Here is a 25,040-nt window from a genome sequence, read left to right on the forward strand (position 1 = left end):
AGTCAAGATATAGACTTAAAACTAATTTGTATCCTGAAGAAGATACTATCAGATCCCAATAAAACTCTATTCAAATAACTTTCAAAACCTATCTTAAGGCACAGGATGCAAGTTACAATTGTTTAGAGTCAATACATTTTTTAATTTTGTGCATCACTTTGTACAAAATTAGAAATTCAAAGAGTATAGTTTGATGAATTTATTAGTTAGATTCAATAATGAGATAGATAGGCATATTTTATAGGCCTAAATTGTGACTTCCAATCTTTTGATTTGGAAGGTATCATTTTATCTTTACTTATGTCACACATTAAAGGTACAATGACTTCATTTTTTCATTTTCAGGCAATGGAATATTATACTAGATTTTGTGGGCTCCTTACCAAAACACTAGGTCCAGTGTTGAAATCTTTCAGACTTACATTTAAATTTTAACCATATATCATGAATTTCTAAGTTTTCTAAGAGTATAACTGCAGTTTTCTTATGATTTTTCAACAAAATCAATCTTTGTCTTTTATTTTGTCTCTGCTACTTGGAATGAAAATTCAGCTATATGTAAACTATCCAGTTAGGAAAACCAAGGAAGGCTTAAATAAGTATTAATATAAATAGATTCTCAACTCCAAAAACTAATTCAGTTCAGTTCAGTTCAGTCGTTCAGTCGTGTCCGACTCTTTGCAACCCCATGAACCGCAGCATGCCAGGCCTCCCTGAGTTGAACTCCTGGAGTTCAACCAAACCCACGTCCATTGCATCGGTGATGCCATCCAACCATCTCATCCTCTGTCGTCCCCTTCTCCTCCCGCCCTCAATCTTCCCCAGCATCAGGGTCTTTTCAAATGAGTCAACTCTTTGCATCAGGTGGCCAAAATATTGGAGTTCCAGCTTCAACATCAGTCCTTCCAATGAACACCTAGGACTGATCTCCTTTAGGATGGACTGGTTGGACCTCCTTGAAATCCAAGGGACTCTCAAGAGTCTTCTCCAATACCACAGTTCAAAAGCATCTATTCTTCGGCTCTCAGCTTTCTTTATAGTCCAACTCTCGCATCCATACATGACCACTGGAAAAACCATAGCCTTGACTAGACGGACCTTTGTTGGCAAGGTAATGTCTCTGCTTTTCAATATGCTATCTAGGTTGGTCATAACTTTCCTTTCAAGGAGTAAGCATCTTTTAATTTCATGGCTGCAGTCACCATCTGCAGTGATTTTGGAGCCCAGAAAAATAAAGTCAGCTACTGTTTCCACTGTTTCCCCATCTATTTGCCATGAAGTGATGGGACTGGATGCCATCATCTTAGTTTTCTGAATGTTGAGCTTTAAGCCAACATTTTCACTCTCCTCTTTCACTTTCATCAAGAAAAAAATTAATTAGATACTTGGCTTTTGGTTCTCATTTTTGGAGAAAAAAAAATTCCTCGTTCTCCACACCCCCTGCCCCCACCTATATCCCTTTATAGATATCATTCACTTGTTTACTCTCCATTACAGTTTAGCTTCTAGCCAGGAGCAACTTCTTATTTATCTCTTTCTATTCTCTTTAATGGTAGAGAGTTCTAACCAAACATGGTCCACTGGAGAAGGGAATGGCACACCATTTCAATATTATTGCCTTGAGAATCCCATGAACAGTATGAAAAGGCAAAAGATAGGACACTGAAAGATGAACTCCCCAGGTCAGTAGGTACCCAATATGCTGCTGGAGCTCAGAGGAGAAGAAAGAATGAAAAGACACAGCCAAAGCAACAACAACACCCAGTTGTGGATGTAACTGGTGATGGAAGTAAAGTCCGATGCTGTAAAATGCAATATTGCATAGGAACCTGGAATATTAGGTCTATGAATCAAGGTAAATTTAAAGTGGTCAAACAGGAGATGGCAAGAGTGAACATTGACATTTTAGGAATCAGTGAATTAAAATGGACCGGAATGGGTGAATTTAACTCAAATGACCATTATATCTACTACTGTGGGCAAGAATCTCTTAGAAGAAATGGAATAGCCATGATAGTCAACAAAAGAGTCCAAAATGCAGTATTTGGATGAAATCTTAAAAACGACAGAATGATCTCTGTTCGTTTCCAAGGCAAACCATTCAATATCACAGTAATCCAAGGCTATGCCCTAACCAGTAATGCTGAAGAAGCTGAATTCGAATGGTTTTATTAAGACCTACAAGACCTTCTAGAACTTACAGCCAAAACAGATGTCCTTTTCATTATAGGGCCCTGGAATGCAAAAGTAGGAAGTCAGAAATATGTGGAATAACAGGTAAATTTGGCCTTGGAATACAGAATGAAGGACAAAGGACAAAGGATAAAGGATAATAAAGTTTTGCCAAGAGAATGCACTGGTCATAGCAAGCACCCTCTTCCAACAACACAAGAGGAGACTCTACACATGGACATCACCAGATACTCAACCCCCAAATCAGATTGATTATATTCTTTGCAGCCAAAGATGGAGAAGCTCTATACCGTCAGCAAAAACAAAAAAAGGAGCTGACTGTGACTCAGATCATGAACTCCTTATTGCCAAATTCAGACTTAAATTGAAAAAAGTAGGGAAAACCACCAGACCCCTCACGTATGACCTAAATCAAATCCCTTATTATTACACAGTGGAAGTGACAAATAGATTCAAGGGATTAGATCTGACAGGCAGAGTGCCTGAAGAACTAAGAATGGAGGTTTGTGACATTGTACAAGAGGCAGTGATCAAGACCATCCCCAAGAAAAAGAAATGTAAAAAGGCAAAATGGTTGTCTGAGGAGGCCTTACAAATAGTTGAGGAAAGAAGAGAAGTTAAAGCAAAGGTAAAAAGCAAAGATATACTCATTTGAATGCAGAATTCCAAAGAATAGCAAGGAGAGATAAGAAATCCTTCCTCAGTGTTCAATGCAAAGAAATAGAAGAAAACAATAGAGTGGGAAAGACTAGAGATCTCTTCAAGAAAATTAGATACAAAGGGACCATTTCATGCAAAGATGGGCGCAGTATAAGACACAAGTGGTATAGACCTAACAGAAGCAGAAAATATTAAGAAGAGGTGGCAAGAATACACAGAAGAACTATACAAAAATGATCTTAATGATCGAGATAATCACGATGGTGTGATCACTCACCTAGAGCCAGATATCTTGGAATGCAAAGTCAAGTGGGCCTTGGGAAGTATCACTACAAACAAAACAGTGGAGGTGATGGAATTCCAGGTGACCTATTTGAAATTATAAAAGATGGAGGGGTGGTCCTAAGATGGCGGAGGAAGAGGACGGGGAGATAATTTTCTCCCCCACAAATTCATCGAAAAAACATTTGAATGCTGAGCAAATTCCACAAAACAACTTCTGAACACTGGCAGAGGACATCAGGCACCCAGAAAGGCAGCCCTTTGTCTTCAAAGGGAGGTAGGACAAAAATAAAAGATTAAAAGAGAGACAAAAGAGTTAGAGATGGAGACCCGCCCTGGGCAGGAGTCCTAAAAGAGGATAAGTTTCCAGACACTAGGAAATCCGCTCACCAGCGGGTCTGTGGGGAGTTTTGGAATCTCAGAGGTCAACATAACCAGGAGGAAAAATAAATAAATAAAAAAATAAAACTCACAGATTACGTCCCTTACAGCAACTCCCAGTGAGAAGTACGCCAGAGGCTCGCATCCGCCACCAGCAAGTGAGGGCTGAACAGGGAGGCATGGACCCAGCCTGAATGCCCTGAGGGCAATCTGAGGAAGCTAACATGAGATTGCAACCCAAACTGTGAGATAGCCAGAAAGAGAGAAAAGAGAGAGAGAGAGAGAAATTTCCCGTGAAAAACACTAACCTAAGGCACTGAGGGCCCACTCACAGAACAAAGGACTGAGTGAATACCAGAGGAGAGCTGCAGACTGGCCCAACCCCCACCAGAGGTAGGCAGCAGCCAGAGCTGGAAAGGGACAATCTCGGCCCCAGAGACAGCATCCTCCATCAAACTGTGAGCAGGTCCTCAGTTGCTAAACAAGTCTTCCTGGGATCCTGGACGGTTGACATCTGCCAGGAGGGTCGCAACCAGAGATCAACTCCCTAGAAGAGACACAAAGCACACCTGAGATGGTGCTCCTGCTGCGCACCCAGGAAACCGAGCGGCTGGGATGGGGGAGGCAATAAGACAAACCGCACGTGGGGAGTGTGTGCCCACCAAGCATCTTGTCGCCTGAGCTGCTCAGACCTGTGATGGCACAAAACACAGGCCCAACCGAGTTTGTGCCTTTGTGGAGTACCCGAGAACCTGAACCTGAGTGACCTAGACCTGGGAAGTGCACACAAACCAGGGCCCACTTTAGACAGTTCCCCTACAGAGCAACCTGGAGCCTGAGCAGTGTAGACTGGGAAAGCACACATGTCGTGAGCGGGGGCAAACCCACTGTGGCCAAGACACTGCGAGCACTCCCCACACATGCTGGTGATATTAGTTTCCAGTGTTCCTCCCTCCCCACCGCACAACTGAAGAAATGAGCCTAAATAAGTGACCACCTTCGCCCCTTTGTGTCAGGGCAGAAATTAGACGCTGAAGAGACTTGCAAACAGAAGAAGACAAAATAAACAGAGGAACTGCTTTGGAAGCGACAGGTGCAACAGATTAAAACCCTGTAGTTAGCACCGACTACATTGGAAGGGGCCTATAGATCTTGAGAAGTATAGCTGGAACAAGAAACTACCTGAAACTGAACTGACTGACCCCACACTGCCCACAACAGCTCCAGAGAAATTCTTAGATATATTTTTACTATTATCATTTTTTAAATTTAATTTTTTTTTTACTTTTAAGTCCTCTATTACTCCTTTAATTTTCATTTTTATAACCTACTATTACCTTGCCAAAAAAAGACCCTATTTTTAAAGCAAACTTCATATATATATATTTTTTATAACTTTTGTGATTTTTTAAAAAAAATATTGTAGTTTTGAGAGTCTAACCTCTAAATTTTTAATCTTTGTTTTTTGGAATTTGTTATAAATTTTATACCTTTAAGAATCCAATCTTCAGTACCCATTTTTACTTAGGAGTGTGATTATTGGCTTGATTGCCCTGTCCCCCTTTTGACTCTCCTTTTTCTCCCCTGTTGCTGCTGCTGCTAAGTCGCTTCAATCGTGTCCAACTCTGTGCGACCCCATAGATGGCAGCCCACCAGGCTCCCCCGTCCCTGGGATTCTCCAGGCAAGAACACTGGAGTGGGTTGCCATTTCCTTCTCCAATGCATGAAAGTGAAAAATGAAAGTGAAGTCGCTCAGTTGTGTCCAACTCTTTGCGACCCCATGGACTGCAGCCTACCAGGCTCCTTTCTCCCCTAGGTCACCTCTATCTCCTCCCTCCCCCTTCTCTTCCCTACCCAACTCTGTGAATCTCTTTGGGTATTCCATGCTATGGAGAACACTTAGGGAACTGATTACTGGCTAGTTCTGTCTCTCTTCTTTTGACCCTCCCTCTTTTCCTCCTAGTCACCTCTATCTCCGTCCTCCCTCTTCTCTTTTCTATGTTACTCTGTGAACCTCTGGGTGTTCCAGGCTGTGGAGAGCACATAGGGATTTGATTACTGGATAGATTGCTCTCTCCCCTTTTGAGTCCCTTTCTTCTCCCCCTGGTCACCTCTATCTCCCTCCTCCCTCTTCTCTTCTCCATGTAACTCAGAGAACTTTTCTAGGTGTCCCTCATTGTGGAGAATCTTTTCTCCATTAACCTAGGTGTTTTATCGTTGGTATTGTATGGATGGAGAAGTCTTGAGGCTACTGTAGGAATAAGACTGAAAACCAGAGGTAGGAGGCTTACGTTCAAAACCTCAGAACACCAGAGAACTCCTGACTTCCAGGAATATTAATCAGTAAGAGCGCATCCAAAAACTTCCATACCTACATGGAAACCAAGGTCCACCCAAGAGCCTATAAGTTCCAGAGCAAGACATACCACACAAATTCTCCAGCAACACAGGAACATAGCCCTGAGCTTTAATACACAGGCTTCCCAAAGTCACACCAAACCCACAGACATCTCAAAATTCACTACTGGACACTTCATTGCACTCCAGAGAGAAGAAATCCAGCTCCACCCACCAGAACACCAACACAAGCTTCCCTAACCAAGAAACCTTGACAAGCCACTCGTCCAACCCCACCCACAGGGAGGAACCTCCACAATAAAGAGGAACCACAAATGGCCAGAATGTAGAAAGGCCACCCCAAATACAGCAATCTAAACAAGATGAAAAGGCAGAGAAATACTCAGCAGGTAAAGGAACATGATAAATGCCCACCAAACCAAACAAAAGAGGAGGAGATAAGGAGTCTACCTGAAAAAGAATTCAGAATAATGATAGTAAAAATGATTCAAAATCTTGAAAACAAAATGGAGTTACAGATAAATAGCCTGGAGACAAGAATTGAGAAGATGCAAGAAAAGTTTAACAATGACCTAGAAGAAATAAAAAAGAGTCAATCAGTAATTAATAACACAATAAATGAGATTCAAAAAACTCTGTAGAAACCAACAGTAGAATAACTGAGGCAGAAGATAGGATAAGTGAGATAGAAGGTAGAATGGTAGAAATAAATGAAGCAGAGAGGAAAAAAGAATTCAAAGAAATGAGGACAACCTCAGAGACCTCTGGGAAAATGTCAAATGCCCCAACATTCGAATCATAGGAGTCCCAGAAGAAGAAGAAGACAAAAAGAAAGGCCATGAGAAAATACTTGAGGAGCTAATAGTTGAAAACTTCCCTAAAATGGTGAAGGAAATAGCTACCCAAGTCCAAGAAACCCAGAGAGTTCCAAACAGGATAAACCCAGGATGAAACACCCCAAGACACATATTAATTACATTAACAAAGATCAAACACAAAGAACAAATATTAAAAGCACCAAGGGAAAAACAACAAATAATGCACAAGGGGATTCCCATAAGGAACAGCTGATTTTTCAATAGAAACTCTTCAGGTTAGAAGGGAATAGCAGGACATACTTAAAGTGATGAAAGAGAAAAACCTACAACCCAGATTACTGTACTCAGCAAGGATCTCATTCAAATATGAAGGAGAAATCAAAAGCCTTACAGACAAGCAAAAGCTTAGAGAATTCAGCACCACCAAACCAGCTCTTCAACAAGTGCTAAAGGATCTTCTCTAGACAGGAAACACAGAAAAGGTATATAAACTTGAACTCAAAACAACAAAGTAAATGGCAATGGGATCATCAGATCACATCAGTTGCTCACTCCTGTCTGACTCTTTGTGACTCCATGAATCGCAGCATGCCAGGCCTCCCTGTCCATCACCAACTCCTGAAGTTCACTCAGACTCACGTCCATCGAGTCAGTGATGCCATCCAGCCATCTCATCCTCTGTCGTCCCCTTCTCCTCTTGCCCCCAAACCCTCCCAGAATCAGAGTCTTTTCCAGTGAGTCAACTCTTCGCATGAGGTGGCCAAAGTACTGGACTTTCAGCTTTAGCATCATTCCTTCCAAAGAAATCCCAGGGCTGATCTCCTTTAGAATGGACTGGTTGGATCCCCTTGCAGTCCAAGGGACTCTCAAGAGTCTTCTCCAACACCACAGTTCAAAAGCATCAATTCTTCCGCTCTCAGCCTTCTTCATAGTCCAACTCTCACATCCATACATGACCACAGGAAAAACCATAGCCTTGACTAGATGAACCTTTGTTGGCAAAGTAATGTCTCTGCTTTTGAATATGCTATCCAGGTTGGTCATAACTTTCCTTCCAAGGAGTAAGCGTCTTTTAACTTCATGGCTGCAATCACCATCTGTAGTGATTTTGGAGCCCAGAAAAATAAAGTCTGACACTGTTTCCACTGTTTCCCCATCTATTTCCCATGAAGTGATGGGACCAGATGCCATGATCTTCGCTTTCTGAATGTTGAGCTTTAAGCCAACTTTTTCACTCTCCCCTTCCACTTTCATCAAGAGGCTTTTTAGTTCCTTTTCACTTTCTGCCACAAGGGTGGTATCATCTGCATATCTGAGGTTATTGATATTTATGCCAGCAATCTTGATTCCAGCTTGTGGTTCTTCCAGCCCAGCGTTTCTCATGATGTACTCTGCATAGATGTTATATAAGCAGGGTAACAATATACAGCCTTGACGTACTCCTTTTCCTATTTGGAACCAGTCTGTTGTTCCATGTCCAGTTCGAACTGTTGCTTCCTGACCTGCATATAGGTTTCTCAAGAGGCAGGTCAGGTGGTCTGGTATTCCCATCTCTTTCAGAATTTTCCACAGTTTATTGTGATCCACACAGTCAAAGGCTTTGGCATAGTCAATAAAGCAGAAATAGATGTTTTTTTTCTGGAACTCTCTTGCTTTTTCGATGATCCAGCAGATGTTGGCAATTTGATCTCTGGTTCCTCTGCCTTTTCTAAAACCAGCTTGAACATCTGGAAGTTCACGGTTCACATATTGCTGAAGCCTGGCTTGGAGAATTTTGAGCATTACTTTACTAGGGTGTGAGATGAGTGCAATTGTGTGGTAGTTTGAGTATTCTTTGGCATTGCCTTTCTTTGGGATTGGAATGAAAACTGACCTTTTCCAGTCCTGTGGCCACTGCTGAGTTTTCCAAATTTGCTGGCATATTGAGTGCAGCACTTTCACAGCATCATCTTTCAGGATTTGCAACAGCTCAACTGGAATTCCATCACGTCCACTAGTTTTGTTCATAGTGATGCTTTCTAAGGCCCACTTGACTTCACATTCCTGGATGTCTGGCTGTAGGTCAGTGATCATGCCATCTTGATTATCTTGGTCCACTGGAATATTACTCAGCAGTTAAAAAGAATGTGTTTGAGTCAGTTCTAATGATGTGGATGAAACTGGAGTGTATTATACAGAGTGAAGTAAGTCAGAAAGAAACACACCAATACAGTATATTAACACATATATATGGAATTCAGAAAGATGATAATGATGACCCTATATGTGAGACAGCAAAAGAGACACAGATGTATATAACAGTCTTTTGGACTCTGTGAGAGAAAGCAAGAGTGGGATGATTTGAGAGAATGGCATTGAAACATGTATATTATCATATGTGAAACAGATCACCACTCCAGGTTCAATGCATAAGACAGGGTGCTCAGGGCTGGTGCACTGGGATGACCCTGAGGAATGGGTTGGGAGGGAGGTGGGAAGGGTTTCAGGATGGGGAACACATGTATACCCATGGCTGATTCATGTCAATGTATAGCACAAACCACTACAATATTGTGAAGTAATTAGCATCCAATTAAAATAAAAAGAAAAAAAATAATAAAATTTATTTGAACCTCCCCCCCCCAAAAAAAATCTTAAAAGATGATGCTGTGAAAGTGCTGCTTTCAATATGTCAGCAAATTGGAAAACTCAAAAGTGGCCACAGGACTGGAAATTTCAGTTTTCATTCCAATCCCAAAGAAAGGTAATGCTAAAGAATGCTCAAACTACTGCACAATTGCACTCATCTCACACACTAACAAAGTAATGCTCAATATTCTCCAAGTCAGGCTTCAACAGTATGTGAACTGTGAACTTCAAGATATTCAAGCTGGATTTCGAAAAGGCAGAGGAACCAGAGATCAAATTGCCAACATCTGTTTGGATCATCAAAAAAGCAAGAGAGTCCCAGAAAAACATATACTTCTGCTTTATTGACTATGTCAAAGCCTTTGACTGTGTGGACCACAACAAACTGTGGAAAATTCTTCAAGAGATGGGAATGCCAGACCACCTGACTTGGCTCTTGAGAAATCTGCATGCAGGTCAAGAAGCAACAGTTATAACTGAATGTGGAATAACATGGTTCCAAATTGGGAAAGGAGCACATCAAGGCTGTATATTGTCAACTTGCTTATTTAACTTATATGCAGAGTACATCATGAGAAATGCTGAGAAGGATGAAGCACAAGCTGGAATCAAAATTGCCAGGAGAAATATCAATAACCTCAGATACACAGATGGCATGACCCTTATGGCTGAAAGTGAAGAACTAAAGAGCCCCTTGATGAAAGTGAAAGAGGAGATATAAAGTTAGCTTAAAACTCAACATTCAGAAAACTAAGATCATGGCATCTGGTCCCATCACTTCATGGCAAATAGATGGGGAAACAGTGGAAGCAGTGGCTGACTTTTTTTGGGCTCCAAAATGACTGTAGATGGTGACTGCAGCCTTGAAATTAAAAAATGCCTGCTCCTTGGAAGAAAAGGTATGACCAACCTAGACAGCATATTAAAAAGCAGAGACATTACTTTGGCGACCAAGGTCTGTTAGCCAAAACTATGGGTTTTCCAGTAGACATGTATGGACATGAAAGTTGGACTATAAAGAAAGCTGAGTGCTGAAGAATTGATGCTTTTGAACTGTGATGTTGGAGAAGACTCTTGAAAGTCCCTTGGACTACAGGGAGATCCAACGTGTCCATCCTAAAGGAAATCCATCTTGAATATTCATTGGAAAGACTGATGCTGAAGCTGAAACTCCAATACTTTGGCCATCTTATGTGAAGAATTGACTCATTTGAAAAGACCCTGATGCTGGGGAGGATTAAAGGCGGGAGGAGAAGGCAATGACAGAGGATGAGATCGTTGAATGGCATCACTGACTCAATAGACATGAGTTTGAGTAAACTTTGGGAGTTGGTGATGGACAGGATGGTCTGGTGTGCTGCAGTCCATAGGGTAGCAAAGAGTAGGACACGACTGAGAGACTGAGCTGAACTGAATTCTCTTTAATCTCATTCCAGTAGGAATGCAGTCTCTCCTCATCTAAAAGGAAGATGGTTGGGTTCAATTCAGTTCAGTTGCTCAGTCGTGTCCCACTCTTTGCGACCGCATGAATTGCAGCACACCAGGCCTCCCTGTCCATCATCAACTCCTGGAGTTCACTCAGACTCATGTCCATCGAGTCAGTGATGCCATCCAGCTATCTTATCCTCTGTCTTCCCCTTCTCCTCCTGCCCCAAATCCCTCCCAGGATCAGAGTCCTTTCCAATGAGTCAACTCTTCGCGTGAGGTAGCCAAAGTACTGGAGTTTCAGCTTTAACATCATTCCTTCCAAAGAAATCCCAGGGCTGATCTCCTTCAGAATGGACTGGTTGGATCTCCTTGCAGTCCAAGGGACTCTCAAGAGTCTTCTCCAACACCACAGTTCAAAAGTATCAATTCTTCAGTGCTCAGCTTTCTTCACAGTCCAACTTTCACATCCATACATGACCACTGGAAAAAGCATAGCCTTGACTAGACGGACCTTTGTTGGTAAAGTAATGTCTCTGCTTTTCAATATGCTATCTAGATTGGTCATAACTTTGCTTCCAAGGAGTAAGTGTCTTTTAATGGCTGCAGCCATTAAAAAAGCAGCTCACACGACTGAGTGACTGAACTGAACTGAACTGAATCACAAGATTGTTGGGTAGTTAGTGACAATATCATGACTAAACTAAACCCAGTTCTCACCATACTCAAACCTTTAGGGCAATTTGATAGTTCCATTTTATTGACTCACTTTCTACATTTGGCTTCTGAGATACCACCCTGTCTCTTTCCCAACCACATATTTGATTCCTCTACATCTCAGAATGTACAGGTTTGGTACATCAAATTGCCTATTCAAAATTCCCCTGGATGTTTGCATGTGTGCTAAGTTGCTTGAGTCATGTTCAATTCTTTGTGACCCCATGTACTGTAGCCTGCCAGGTTCCTCTGTTCATGAAAATTTCCAGGCAAGAATACCAGAGTGGGTTGCCATGCTCTCCTCCAGGATATATTCCCAACCTAGGGATGCAACCCACATCTCATGTCTCCTACATTGGCAGATGGATTCTTTACCATTAGCACCACCTGGGAAGCCCAAATAAAAGAATGTTTAGCTTGATGTTTAGCTTGCTTAAATAATGTAACAGGTTCAAAAACAATCTCTTGATTCTCCCACCACTAATAATGAACGGTCTTTCTTTAAAAAAATTTTCCCTTACTTTAGGAGCTCAAGATAAAATCCTGACATCATCTGTGGCTTATCTGTTTCTCACATACTTCACATCCAATTCAGAAGTATGTTGTCTACCATCAGTTTATAGCCAGTATTGATCTTTCCTTACCAACTTTTAAGATACTATTATAGTTCAACCAACCATCATTTCTTGCCTCTTTCATTGTATTGCCTTCTTATTCTATTTCTCTACATTCACTCTTTATTCCTTAAAGGTTTTTTTTTTTTTTTTAACGTTTTTCATTTACTTAAAACCCTTAAAAATCCTCATATCAAAGTAAAATCCAGTGTCTTTATAATTGCCTATAAAAACCTAAATGATTTGGTCCCCAATTCCACTTTATGGCTTATATCATTTTGCACTTTTCCTTGTTCACTCTGCTCCAGGTAAACACTCTTTCCTCTGCTGATATTTTCCAAATATGCATGCTTTCCATCAGGAAAGTCCAAGAAGGTACCTGGACCTGAATGCACATCATTTGCCTTGGATACTCAGCATATTTCTGTATTTTTCTTCCCTCAGACATTGGCATCTAAGTCTTAGCAATTCTCATGCTGACAACCAAACAGCATCAACTTCTCATCTTATCCTTTCATTCTTACCAGTTCTCACAGCCCATTTGCTTGATCCTGCCTTGGAAATGTGAAGGTATAGAAATTATCAGCAGTGCTTTTGCCAGTCATTTTTTCCTTGATATTTTCTTTGTATTTCTCTTCAATAGTTGTTTGACTCAGCATCTTTCTGTCTGCTCTACACAATGAAAATACAAATTAAATAAGAATAGAAAAAAATTGTTAAATTATTAAATAATATAAAGTCCAAATCTATTCCAAAATATACTTATATTAAAGAAAATATGCACTTCAGAAAGAGATTTATGGTGACTGGGCAGTTTCATAACATCTAGGCATTCCAGAAAGGAGCTAAGATTTTTGCATCCATTCACAGTTTGTAATGAGTTTCTAATCACCCATCTGCAAGCTACATTGAGCACATCAGTAGCATCACCTGTGCATGAGACTGACTTTGGGACTGACTCTGGGAAAAGAGAAAGCAGCATGCTTTAGCCTCAATTCTGAGTTCATGACGACTTCTCAAGAATCTCATCAGCAACCTATACAGCACAGCTTCAAAAAAGGTAAACATGTTAAGGTAAGTGGATAACTCTTGATAACCCCAAACACATTATCTTGCTGTATTTATGTGGAACTCTCTATCTACCACAGGCTGTGTGAAGAGGTTCTTCCTCAAAACAACATACTCACAGGACTCTGGAGGACCCAGTGGGACTGAGGGGAGCCTGAGGACTGGGGAAGAGGCTTCCTTTTTGTTTCAGGTGGAGACAAACTTATAACACACAGTACAGAATGCTGTAGTCTTCTCATATCCTCTGGCACAAAACTTCATGCTGTCTTCAACTTTATTCTGGAAGCCATCCTTGTCCTGCAAATGAGGTTCTGCAGCTTCAATATTTGGTGGATAATCAAAATGCAAAAGATCAGTTAACAATGAGTTGAATCTCCAAACAACATTCCTCAATGTCCTCCTGAGAGCCCAGCCAGTGCTGTCAATCAAACACTCTCTCAATAAACCTAGACATATTTTACCTGTCTCTGTGATGTTGGGGTGCTATAACTTGCTGTAACCTGATGAAGCATCTCACTGTGGGAGGCACCATGTTATACACATCAGGAACTTCAATTTCAAACAAATTTTCTACCCTGGTAGTAACCCTCATCTATCAAAAAACACAAAACAACGACAACAATCCTGGGGTTTACAATTAGCTGAAAGCAATGAAGCTTACTTGGATGAAGAAAATGCACTTTATACCTACAAGGTAAATCAGTTTCAACCTCTAACAAGTAGCCTTTCTCTCACAGAAACCTGATGGGTGGAATCAGAGGCTGTGTCTATGCTTGGGACTCTTTGAGATGATTATCCTGATTCAGTTGTCTTGCCAGCATCAGGATTATGGCTACCTTACTCTGGTCACCATGAGACAGGCGAGGCAGGATATGGGACAAGAAGTGGCCAGGCACACAGTAGGACCAGAGTGGTGAGGAAGAGACTCAGCTGCTCCCTTTTTCCTTGGTAGTCTTTCTTAAGAGCTGAAAGAAGCTAATCTCCACACACCTCCCAGCCCCCAAATTGACTGGAATCCCAGAAATCAGTAGATATAGCAATTAAAGAGTTAAACTCAGAGAAATATTTGGTAGTACCCGAATCAATAAAGTTACCTCTTCTTTGAAACTTACTGCTTCTACAATTAAAATTCTGTAGTGAAAACTGAAGTATGTAGTGGCATAATAAAGTCCACTTTTCTTGTGACGGTCACTCTTCAAAGTGACCCCCATGATCCCTGACTCTGGATATTCACATCATTGTGTAGTTCTCTCTGATATTGTGTCATAATTGGCTTGTGTGCCCTATAAAATATGACAGAAGTGATGGTGTACAATTTAGAAGTTTAAGGCATAATAGAAATGATGGCATTTACTTCTTGTTCTGTCTTGGATTATGTGGCTAGGGGGAAGCCTGCTGCTGTGTCATGAGGTCACTTGATATACTATGAGGAGATCCACTTATGTATTATGCCAAAAGCCCTATGAATGACCCATCTTATGAGAAGATCCTCTGTCTCCTGTCTAGTCAGCAGATACCTGCAGCCCCTATCAGGTCTCTCATGAGAGGCCATGTCCAGTCAACCAAGTTATTCATGAATTCCTAACTCACAAAAACTGCAAGATACTAATTTTTACTGTTTTAGTCCTTCATTTAGGGGATTGATTTTTGGAGATTAATTTGTTGTGCAGTAATGGGTAACTGGGACTTTCCAGGTGGCTCAGATGGTAAAGAATCCATCTGGAAGGCAGAAGACCTGGTTTTGAACCCTTGGTTGGGAAGTTTCCCAGAGAAGGAAATGGCAACCCACTCCAGTATTCTTGCCTGGAGAATTCCATGGACAGAGGAGATTGATGGGCTACAGTCCATGGTGTCACAAAGAGTTGGACACGACTGAGTAATTAACACAAATACAATGGGTAACTAGTATACTTCTCAAAATTAATGTCTTAAATGCTAGTTTAGTGCATATCTGAATAACTTAAAAATCAGATTACTCTCCAGCATAGAAACTTAGTGATTGCCCCTCACTGTAGATGCTCCAAAAGGTCAGACACTCACTTTTCCAACATTTTCAATACTGAACACTGTATCTATATGTTAGATAAGCTCGTCCAATTTCACCTGGGACTTTGAGTCAAAAGTTATTTATATAATCAATTAAAGGTGATGGAAAACAAATTCTAATAATAGCTTCAGAGACTGTAGCAACTTCAAGCATCCTGGTGTGCCAGGGCCACAGAGCCAGTAGCCATACCCACTGCCTAGTGCTAGTTGCAATCAAAGTTACAATTTCCAGTGTTCAGCTGTAGAAACAGGAGTCTTCACCCAACTGATTCAGTGGTGAAAATTGGCTGTGGCTTGCACTTTCACTTTTCTATTATTGTTGCCAGTTTTCTAAGCCTGATAATATAGAATTCCAGCAAATTTATTCATATATCGGTTGAGGTAACTGTAGCTGCTTGAATAAACCACTCAAAGCTTCAGTGGTTTAAAATATAGAAGTTTATTTCTCATCAAGCCACTGAACTTCGAGGATTTTTAGTTAGTAGATAGCTTGGATTGTTTCCATCTTGATACTCTGTCACTCCCTAAGACTGTCAGCATCTGCAGTTAAAGCAAGAACAAACAGGAATGAAGAAGTTACTCTATTTTAAAGTCATTCTATGAAGCAATACACATCACTTATCCTCACCTTCTTAGATGAGACCCAGACACCAGACCCACACGGATTCACAGGTGAAGGGTGACATAGTTCATAATTTGCAGCAATTTCTTAGCAACAACTCTTTTCAACAGATTAGAAAGTACAAAACCTGTGTCATAATTATCTATTTTTGTCACATTGTGCCATGAGTGTGTTAGAATAAGTTTGTTTGCTTTGCTTAAATCTGCCAGAAGTAGATTGTTTGCAACTGGGAATCCTGCCTAATATAGCTGTATTCTCAGTACTTGATCAAAATCAACCTATAATTGGACCACTTAATATAAATTACATTGAATTAACTCTTTTTATGTTATTGAATTTCTTATTTTAATAATAAATGGGTTATTTATCAATAAATAGCTCTCATCTGTGACACTAAACAGATGACTGTTTTAGTGACTCCATAACACTAAAAAAGTTGCAAGCCTCTCTTGTGGTGTATACACTTAGAAACAAGGAAGTTCTCATAGTTATAAACAAATTGTCAGTTATGGCAACATTATATTTGAAAAATCTCTAGAAGAAACTTATTTATTTTACTTCCATTAATCAACAATACCAATACCCAACACTACATAGGTATACATTTTTTCAGAAATTATTTCAAATAAGTGGAGACAATTTCCCCAGAAATAGTTGAGAATTATTTAATATTATATATTATATTGCCTTAGTCATATAAATAATTAGAGTTATGTAATTTTTTATTGCTATGGAGAATCTCTATGAGTAATAAATACAGCTTAAAATTGTATTATTGTTCCTTAAACTTTTTTATTGGAAAAAAAATTATTGTTAGGAGAAAAAAAGATAATACACAGATTTGGAGAAAATTTTGGCAAACACATAGCTGATAAAGTACTGGTATTAAAAACATATAAATATCTCTTAAAACCCAAGAATTAGAAAACAACCCAATTTAGAACTGGCAAAAGTTCTAAAATGACATCTCACCAAAGAAGACATACAGACAGCAATAAGCATATGAAAAGATGCTCAAGTTTGCTAATTATTGGAGACATCAAATCAAATCTACAATGAGAGATCACCTCACACCAGTCAGAACAGCCATCACTAAAAATCTACAAATAATAAATGCTGGAGAGGATGTGGAAGAAAAGGAACCTTCATATATTATTGATGGGAATGTGAATTGGTACAGTCACTTTGGAGAATAGGATGGAGATTCCTTAAAAAACTAAACATAGTTACTCTCTGATCCTAAAATCCCCTTCCTGGCCATGTATCAGGAGAAAACTCTAATTTCAAACTATACATGACTATTTCATTTAGATTAAAACCCTCTGAGTCCAACCATGTTGCTGCAAATGGCAAAATGTCATTCTTTATTATGGCTGAGTAGTATTCCATTCAGAGGAGGCAATGGCACCCCACTCCAGTACTCTTGCCTGGAAAATCCCATGGACGGAGGAACCTGGTAGGCTGCAGTCCGTGGGGTCGCTAGAGTCGGACACGACTGAGCGACTTCACTTTCACTTTTCACTTTCATGCACTGGAGAAGGAAATGGCAATCCACTTCAGTGTTCTTGCCTGGAGAATCCCAGGGACGGGGAAGCCTGGTGGGCTGCCGTCTATGGGGTCGCACAGAGTCGGACACGACTCAAGCGACTTAGCAACAGCAGCAGCAGCAGCAGCAGCAGCAGTATTCCATTGTATATTTGTACCACATCTTCTTTATCCATTTATCTGTTGATGGACACTTAGATGCTTTCATATATTGGCAATTGTAAATAGTTGCTGCTATGAAAATTGCGATGTGTGTATCTTTTAAAATTGGTGCTTTTGCTTATTTTCAGATAGTTACTCCAAATACTCCAATTCACTCCAAATTATGCCAAAGTAGAATTTCTGGGTCATGTGCTAGTTTTGTTTTTAATTTTTTGAGAAACTTCCATACTGTTTTCCACAGTGGCTGCACCAACTTACATTCTTTCCAACAGTGCATGGGGGTTTCTTTTTCTCCACATCCTTGCCAACCATATCTCATGAAGGTTTGGATTTGTATTTCCCTGATGATTAGGCCAAGTGTCTGTTGACCCTATGCACATCCTTTTTGGAAAAATGTCTATTCAGATCTTCTGCCTATTTTTTTCCCCCACATTGCACAGTATGCCCAACTTCCCCAACCAGGGATCACATCCATGCCCCCTGCAGTGGAAGTATGGAGTCTCAACCACTGGACTGATGGAAAAGTCCTGCTCATTTTTTAAAATCAGGTTTATTTTTTTTTTAATGTAGAATATATGAGCTGTTTATATTGTTGGATATTAGCCCCTTAAAAGTCATATCATTTGAAAATATTTCTCCCATTCAGTGGTTGTCCATTTGTATTTTTTATTCCTGAAAATCTATTTTTTAAATTTCTGAATAAGGATGGCCATCTCAAAAAGAATACTTCAATTTAACATAAGCTTCACCTAGAAATTTCAGAAATTATTTATTCATAAATTAAGCAAATGTTTTTCAGTCCTCTAATATGTATGAAGCCCTCTACTAGTCATTACAAAGTTAATATAAGGTGAAGATAAACATGGTACTTGCTTCATAGAATTTAAAAACTGGTTACTTAAAAAAAGTAGCTTTTCCTTTCAAATTACTTATAGACTTATTATCCATTTGGAATGAATCAAGTTTTTTGGTAACAGAAATCACAGATACAGTGAAACATATAGGGCTTATTCACCTCATATGCAGACATCTCAGATGAAAGCAATTGCTGCCATTTCTTTGGGAGTTAAATAAAGGTGGACCTATAACCATGGTTGTTGTCTTTGGCTTTTACTTGTGTCTCCCATGATCACAAGATGCTTAATGCAGCAGTTCATTATAAAGGAGTCTTATTGTACATATTTCAATGGAAAGATGAAAGAAGGAACAAGATGACATCTAGGTAAGAAAAGCAAAAGTTCTATAAGGAACTCACAATGTACTTCTATTTACATTTAAATTGGTCTAAACCTGGATTATATTGTCACTATTGGCTAAAAGATGATCAAGAGGATTGCATGAGCCAAAAATAGAAGACCCTTCAACACAGGACTAGAAAATTACTAAGTATTATTTTCCAGTGCAAATGACCAATAAAGAGAATTCCAAATCAACCTGCAAAGAACAGTTTTAAAGATAATTCTCAATTCTGTTGAAAAGCAAAGTATTAAATCTTATAGAGCATACATAAAACATTTGGCAATTTATTAATTCATATTTTGTTTGAAAGTTGTTTTAAAGGTAAAATGGTATATATGTATGTATGAGTATACATATATATATATAATATCCATTATCCAATTTATTGTGCTTCCCGGGTGGCTCAGATGGTCAGCCTGCAATGCAGGAGACCTGGGCACAATCTTTGGGTCAGGAAGATCCCCTGGAGAAGGGATGGCTACCCACTTCAGTATTCTTGCCTGGAGAATTTTATGGATGGAGGAGCCTGGCAGGCTACAGCCCATGGGGTAGCAAAGGGTCAGACATGACTGAATGACTAACAATATATATGTTAAGCATGTACTGACAGTCAACTATATATTGGCGGTAGTATTTGATATCATGAATATAAGAACAAGAGATGACTAGGTTCATTAAGTACTTCATAGTGTGGTAAGGAGATAGACATGAAAACAGCTAATTATAAGACAATGTGATCTGTACAACGTTAAATCTTCTAGTATAATGTGTCATATTCAAATAGTATTAGAATATTATAAAGTCTTTGGTTAATATGCCACTGGTGTTAATCCTTAACCTGGAAACCTCGGCAAGATTGAAAGAAATACTGACAAATAGAAAAGGACTCTATTGTCATCTAGTGGCCAAACTTGTGTCCTTGAAATTTTTGAGTTACCTTGGATATTATCTGGAAGAAGCTATTTTGGGGAATAGAAAGAAACTGAGCACAGTTTCAGGAGTTTTTTCTGACCCTAATTCATAAAGGGGAATTAATACTTTAAAAATGATAATATTACATATATTTATAGAAGGCTTTCTTTTCACTCTCTCATCAGGTAGAAATGACTTCAATTTAAGAAACTGGGACCAAAGGAAGCTAAATGGACATGATAACTAAATTCAATTTATGATCTTGGATTGGATACTGGGACAGTTAATGATATTTAAATAAGTCCTGTAGGTTTTTTTAACAATATTGTATCAGTGCTCATTTCCTGGTTTAGATAATCATACTGTGGTTATGTAAGACTTTAACATTTTGGGAGACAATGTCAGGTGTATAAGAATCTGCTGACTGCTTTTGCAACTTTTTTGTTAAGTCTGAATTTATTTCAAAATGAAGAATTAGAAAAACTAAATTATAAAAGTATAGTACAAATTATAAAAGTAGTTTACTGTGTTTCTGTTTCCCTAAGCTAGAAATATATCTTATAATTATATAAGTATTATAATTTAACTATCCATATATTTTTCTCTAAAGTGTACCTTTTATGTCATAGGGTCAGTGTGAAAGAAAATTTAAGACAGACCAGTATTTGTAGTTGCTGATGAAAATAACACTGTTTTTCTAAGTCTGTCCACCATGGTTGTCTTTTTCAAAGAAACCACAGATAACTTACTATTCATAATTTCTTTGTACTTCTAACTCCAATAAAATATGCTAGATTCAGTTTAGTACTGAAACCTTCTGATGGTGCTTTCAGTTTTCTGTGGTTTCTATACTAAGACTATATGCTAACATTTCAGAAACTCATAGTTATTAACATCAAATCACCTTAGGAGACTTTGTGGGAATCTCAGAGAATAATGTCAACTAGATCCATCAAACTGGACAAAGAGAATAGGCAATGACCTGAAGTCATTCTAGCTTTTAATGGTATATGCTGCAGATTGACATATTATCTGGGACTACTATTTGTTTTACACAATCTGTAAGAAAATTCTGGCAATTTGTCTTTTTCAGTGGACAGATGAAAAGTGAACAAAAATTAAAAGGTATATATATGATAGTACAAGTATAGGAAGAAGTAATTATACTTGCTTTATACAAATTTGATAAGGCATATTAATATTATGAAATATTCCTCACTAAAAATAATATTTTCATCATCTAAGTGCAATTTAACATTGCAAAATAGAAAATCCAGTACAGTCATTTACATTAACTTTTAAAAGTTGAAAAACCTAGTTTCAAAGTATCAGCTAATTAATTAGTCACTTGATGAATATCCAGGATTTTAGTTGAAAATCAAAGAGATGATTTTTTGATTAAAGATGCCAGCAAATTCTTTGCCATTCCTCCTGTCAAGAAATAGCATCTATCTCCTTCTTTTTGTCTGACCTTATTACTTGCTTTATATAACAGAATCTGGTGGTAGTGATTCCACAACTTCTCAAGTTGTACCTAAAGAGATTTGTGGTTTCTGCTTTAATCACTTGCAACACTCCATTTTGAAATCTAATTGTAATTCTGTGAAAAATCCAGTCTATAGAGAGAGATCCTCTCTACTAATAGGGAGAGAGACGCTGCTATTACTAAAGCTACAGGGAGGGACCACACACAGGTGAGAACTGTGGCTTGTTGCTCAACAGTCTCAACTGAGTTCCCAGCCAACAGCTGTTACTAAACTGTCAGACATGCAAGTTAGTCACCTTGGATATTTCAATGGAACTGCCAGGTGACTGCAGCCCCAGTCAATGCCTCATGTAACAGAAGATCCACCCAATATGTTCAGACAAATCATAAAACCATGAAAGATAATAAATGGCTGTTGTTGGTTTTAAATGTTGATATTATTATTCAGCAATAAGTAACCAAAATAGAGTGTATTAACCTCCTTGTTGGGGTATACAATTTCTGTGATCATAGTGGCAGCTCTGAATTTAGTTGGGAGCCTCTATTATACTGCCATGTCAATTTTATTCCTCCGAGTCTTAAAGCATTTTTCATAGATTTTTTTTTTTTTAATATAAGATGCATTTTTAAGATACATTTATTTCAGTTCAAAAAATATTTGTTGAATTTTGTTCTTACCACTTAGTTTAGTGAAATAGGAAACACTAAAAAATTATAAGACATAGACTGTGTCATGAAAAGTCTTAATATTATTATACAGAAGTATATATGTAAAAAAACTTAAGAAGGAGTAAAGAGAAAATTGGGCCTCCCTTGTGGCTAAGCTGGTAGAGAATCTGCCTGCAATGCGGGAGACCTGGGATCGATCCCCGGGTTGGGAACATCCCCTGGAGAATGGAACAGCTGCCCACTCCAGTATTCTGGTCTGGAGTATTCCATGGACTGTGTATTCCATGGGTCACAAAGAGTTGGACACAGATGAGTGACTTTCACTTTTCACTTTCAGAGGAGATTGTCAGGATTGTCAGCTGGTGCCAAAAACAAATTTAAATAGGACTGAAATACTTCTGAAAGGCTTTTGGGATGAAGAAAACAAGTGTTCAATCTTATAAAATATGGAGAACTTGAATAGTAAAGAAAAGAAGGATGAAGGTGCTCCAGATTGTGAGAGATCCACAGGCAAAGATTGAAGAACGATGGCAAATAAGAGATAGTGAGGAAACAAAGTTCACTAAAGAAGAATATAAATGCCAGATAATTAATAGGATGGAATAGGCAAAAATGAAACTGATTTGTGTTTAAGAATAACATACCATTCGATTTGTTCAAATATTATTCTTTTTTGTTCGTTGTTAAATATGTTTTTGAACATACAGAAATGTGGCTGTTGGTTATAACTACAAATTTCCTCTCATGCAAATGAGAATGCCAGATTTTGCATTTAAAATTCAAGGAGCAAAATTTCATAATTTTGTACAAGTCTGAGTTTGCAATGCATAGATTCCTGACGGCAAAAATAGAGATTACTACTTAGAAATGTATAGGAAGTGAAGTACGTAAATGATGATGAAGTGCAAATGTGCTTAAATCATATTATAAAGTTCTCACCTTCCTTTTTAGCTTCATTTTCTATATCCTTGACTAAAGAATATTTATCCTCCATCTGCAAAAGTAATCCTCTGGTATTGTGTGGCAAAGCAAAAGGAAAACTCATGAGCACTGATCAGTGTCATAGACACTCAGGAGCCAACCAAATTACCACCAGCCATTAGAAATATGAAAGATATTTCAGTTCAATTGCTGCACATTTACTTGTGATGCTTCTGTTCCTCAGAATCATGGTGAAGAATTTTAGCTATTTTAGGAAACTAAAATTCTTATCTGAATAAGTGTATTATTTTTATTTCAACCTATATACTGATTATACAAAGGGTGACAGGTAAGCAAAACAGTTTATTATATAATCAGGGCTTTATTTTTTAAAAAACATTAATGGCATATAGACTCTATATTTGCAATTTAACAGTCTTTTAGCAATTTAAAAAACATATTAGAACTATATTATCTCAGTCAAAACTGCAAGTGTTCTTATTTTCTCAGTAAAAAATGATCATATTAATCATCTTTTTATCCATTAATCATTTACCCTTACTGCTATTGTAGGAGGCGCTGGGGCACAAAAATGAGATATGGTCCATGTGCATTATACTCATTAGTCTTATTTCTAATAGCCCAGCTTCATCTCTTAACAGTTAAGAAACACTAACACATTTCACTTTTCAGTGCAAAAATGCAAGCACATGTTTTTTTAGGTTGTCTGAACCCTGCAAAAACTGCATTCATTAGACTCATATCTAGAGACTTTGCTTCATATATATTTATTCTTTGATCCACCACACACTTACTGAGTACTTATTTGCCAAACATACTGCTAAATGCTGAACATATAAAGATGATTAAGTTCTTGTACTCAAGGAGCTTTTACTGTCTAATAAAAATGCAGTAATGCAAATAAATATAGGCAATAGGATATCAAATGTTCAAAAACACAAATTTTTAGATAGAAATAAGTAGTTCTTGGTAATCATGGAGAGTCAGAAGATGTTTATAGAAAAGGTGGTCCTTGATCTGAGTTTTGAAGGCTAATCAGCAGGTATACAAGTGTGGTAGACGGTTCAAAAACCGAGACATTCTACTGTCAGAGTGATTTGCGATTGTTTTGATAAAATGTAAAATTAAAAAACTTGTGTGCATGTGTATCTGAATGTATAAATGTGCACACAGATCTATGTCTCATTGCATAACGGGTTATTCCAGTTTGAAAAGAATTGAGAAGATGCTGGTGGTGTTTGTGGATTCATTAAAAACAGTAAGTTTATTAATTTTTAAAAAAATCTTTGTAGATTCACAGATATGACCAGTATATTGTAATTAGTATTGTAATTATATTATAAAGTAATTCAGTTCAGTTCAGTTGCTCAATCGTGTCCGACTCTTTGCGAACCCATGTATAGCAGCACGCCAGGCCTCCCTGTCCATCACCAACTCCCAGAGTTCACTCAGACTCACGTCCATCGAGTCAGTGATGCCATCCAGCCATCTCATCCTCTGTCATCCCCTTCTTCTCCTGCCCCCAATCCCTCCCAGCATCAGAGTCTTTTCCAATGAGTCAACTCTTCGCATGAGGTGGCCAAAGTCCTGGAGTTTCAGCTTTAGCATCATTCCTTCCAAACAAATCCCAGGGCTGATGTCCTTCAGAATGGACTGGTTGGATCTCCTTGCAGTCCAAGGGACTCTCAGGAGTCTTCTCCAACACCACAGTTTAAAAGCATCAATTCTTTGGCACTCAGCCTTCTTCACAGTGCAACTCTCACATCCATACATGACCACAGGAAAAACCATAGCCTTGACTAGACGGACCTTTGTTGGCAAAGTAATGTCTCTGCTTTTGAATATGCTATCTAGGTTGGTCATAACTTTACTTCCAAGGAGTAAAGTAATTAGCCTCCAATTAAAATAAATTACTTAATTTAAAAGAAAAAAAAGACATGTCTTGAATGTCTCTTCTATTTTTAGTGTTCTTATGTCCATTCTTGGACATAAACCCGTTATCTTTACCAAGTTTTCATGTTTGTAAAATAAGGATGAGGATATCTACATCCCAAAAGTGATCGAGAAAAATGCTAGAAAGACTACATTTTTTTTTCATTTTTTAAATTTTATTTTATTTTTAAACTTTACAATATTGTATTAGTTTTGCCAAATATCGAAATGAATCCACCACAGGTATACCTGTGTTCCCCATCCTGAACCCTCCTCCCTCCTCCCTCCCCGTACCCTCCCTTGGGTCATCCCAGTGCACCAGCCCCAAACATCCAGTATCG

General features: G+C 38.6%; 1 pseudogene; it reads right to left on the minus strand.

The window, feature by feature from the left end:
* Positions 1-13,330: 13,330 nt before the first annotated feature.
* Positions 13,331-14,355, minus strand: LOC113890313 (annotated as a pseudogene).
* Between the last annotated feature and the right edge of the window lie 10,685 nt (positions 14,356-25,040).

This window comes from Bos indicus x Bos taurus, chromosome 3, assembly GCF_003369695.1.
Source record: "Bos indicus x Bos taurus breed Angus x Brahman F1 hybrid chromosome 3, Bos_hybrid_MaternalHap_v2.0, whole genome shotgun sequence".
Lineage (NCBI taxonomy): Eukaryota > Metazoa > Chordata > Mammalia > Artiodactyla > Bovidae > Bos > Bos indicus x Bos taurus.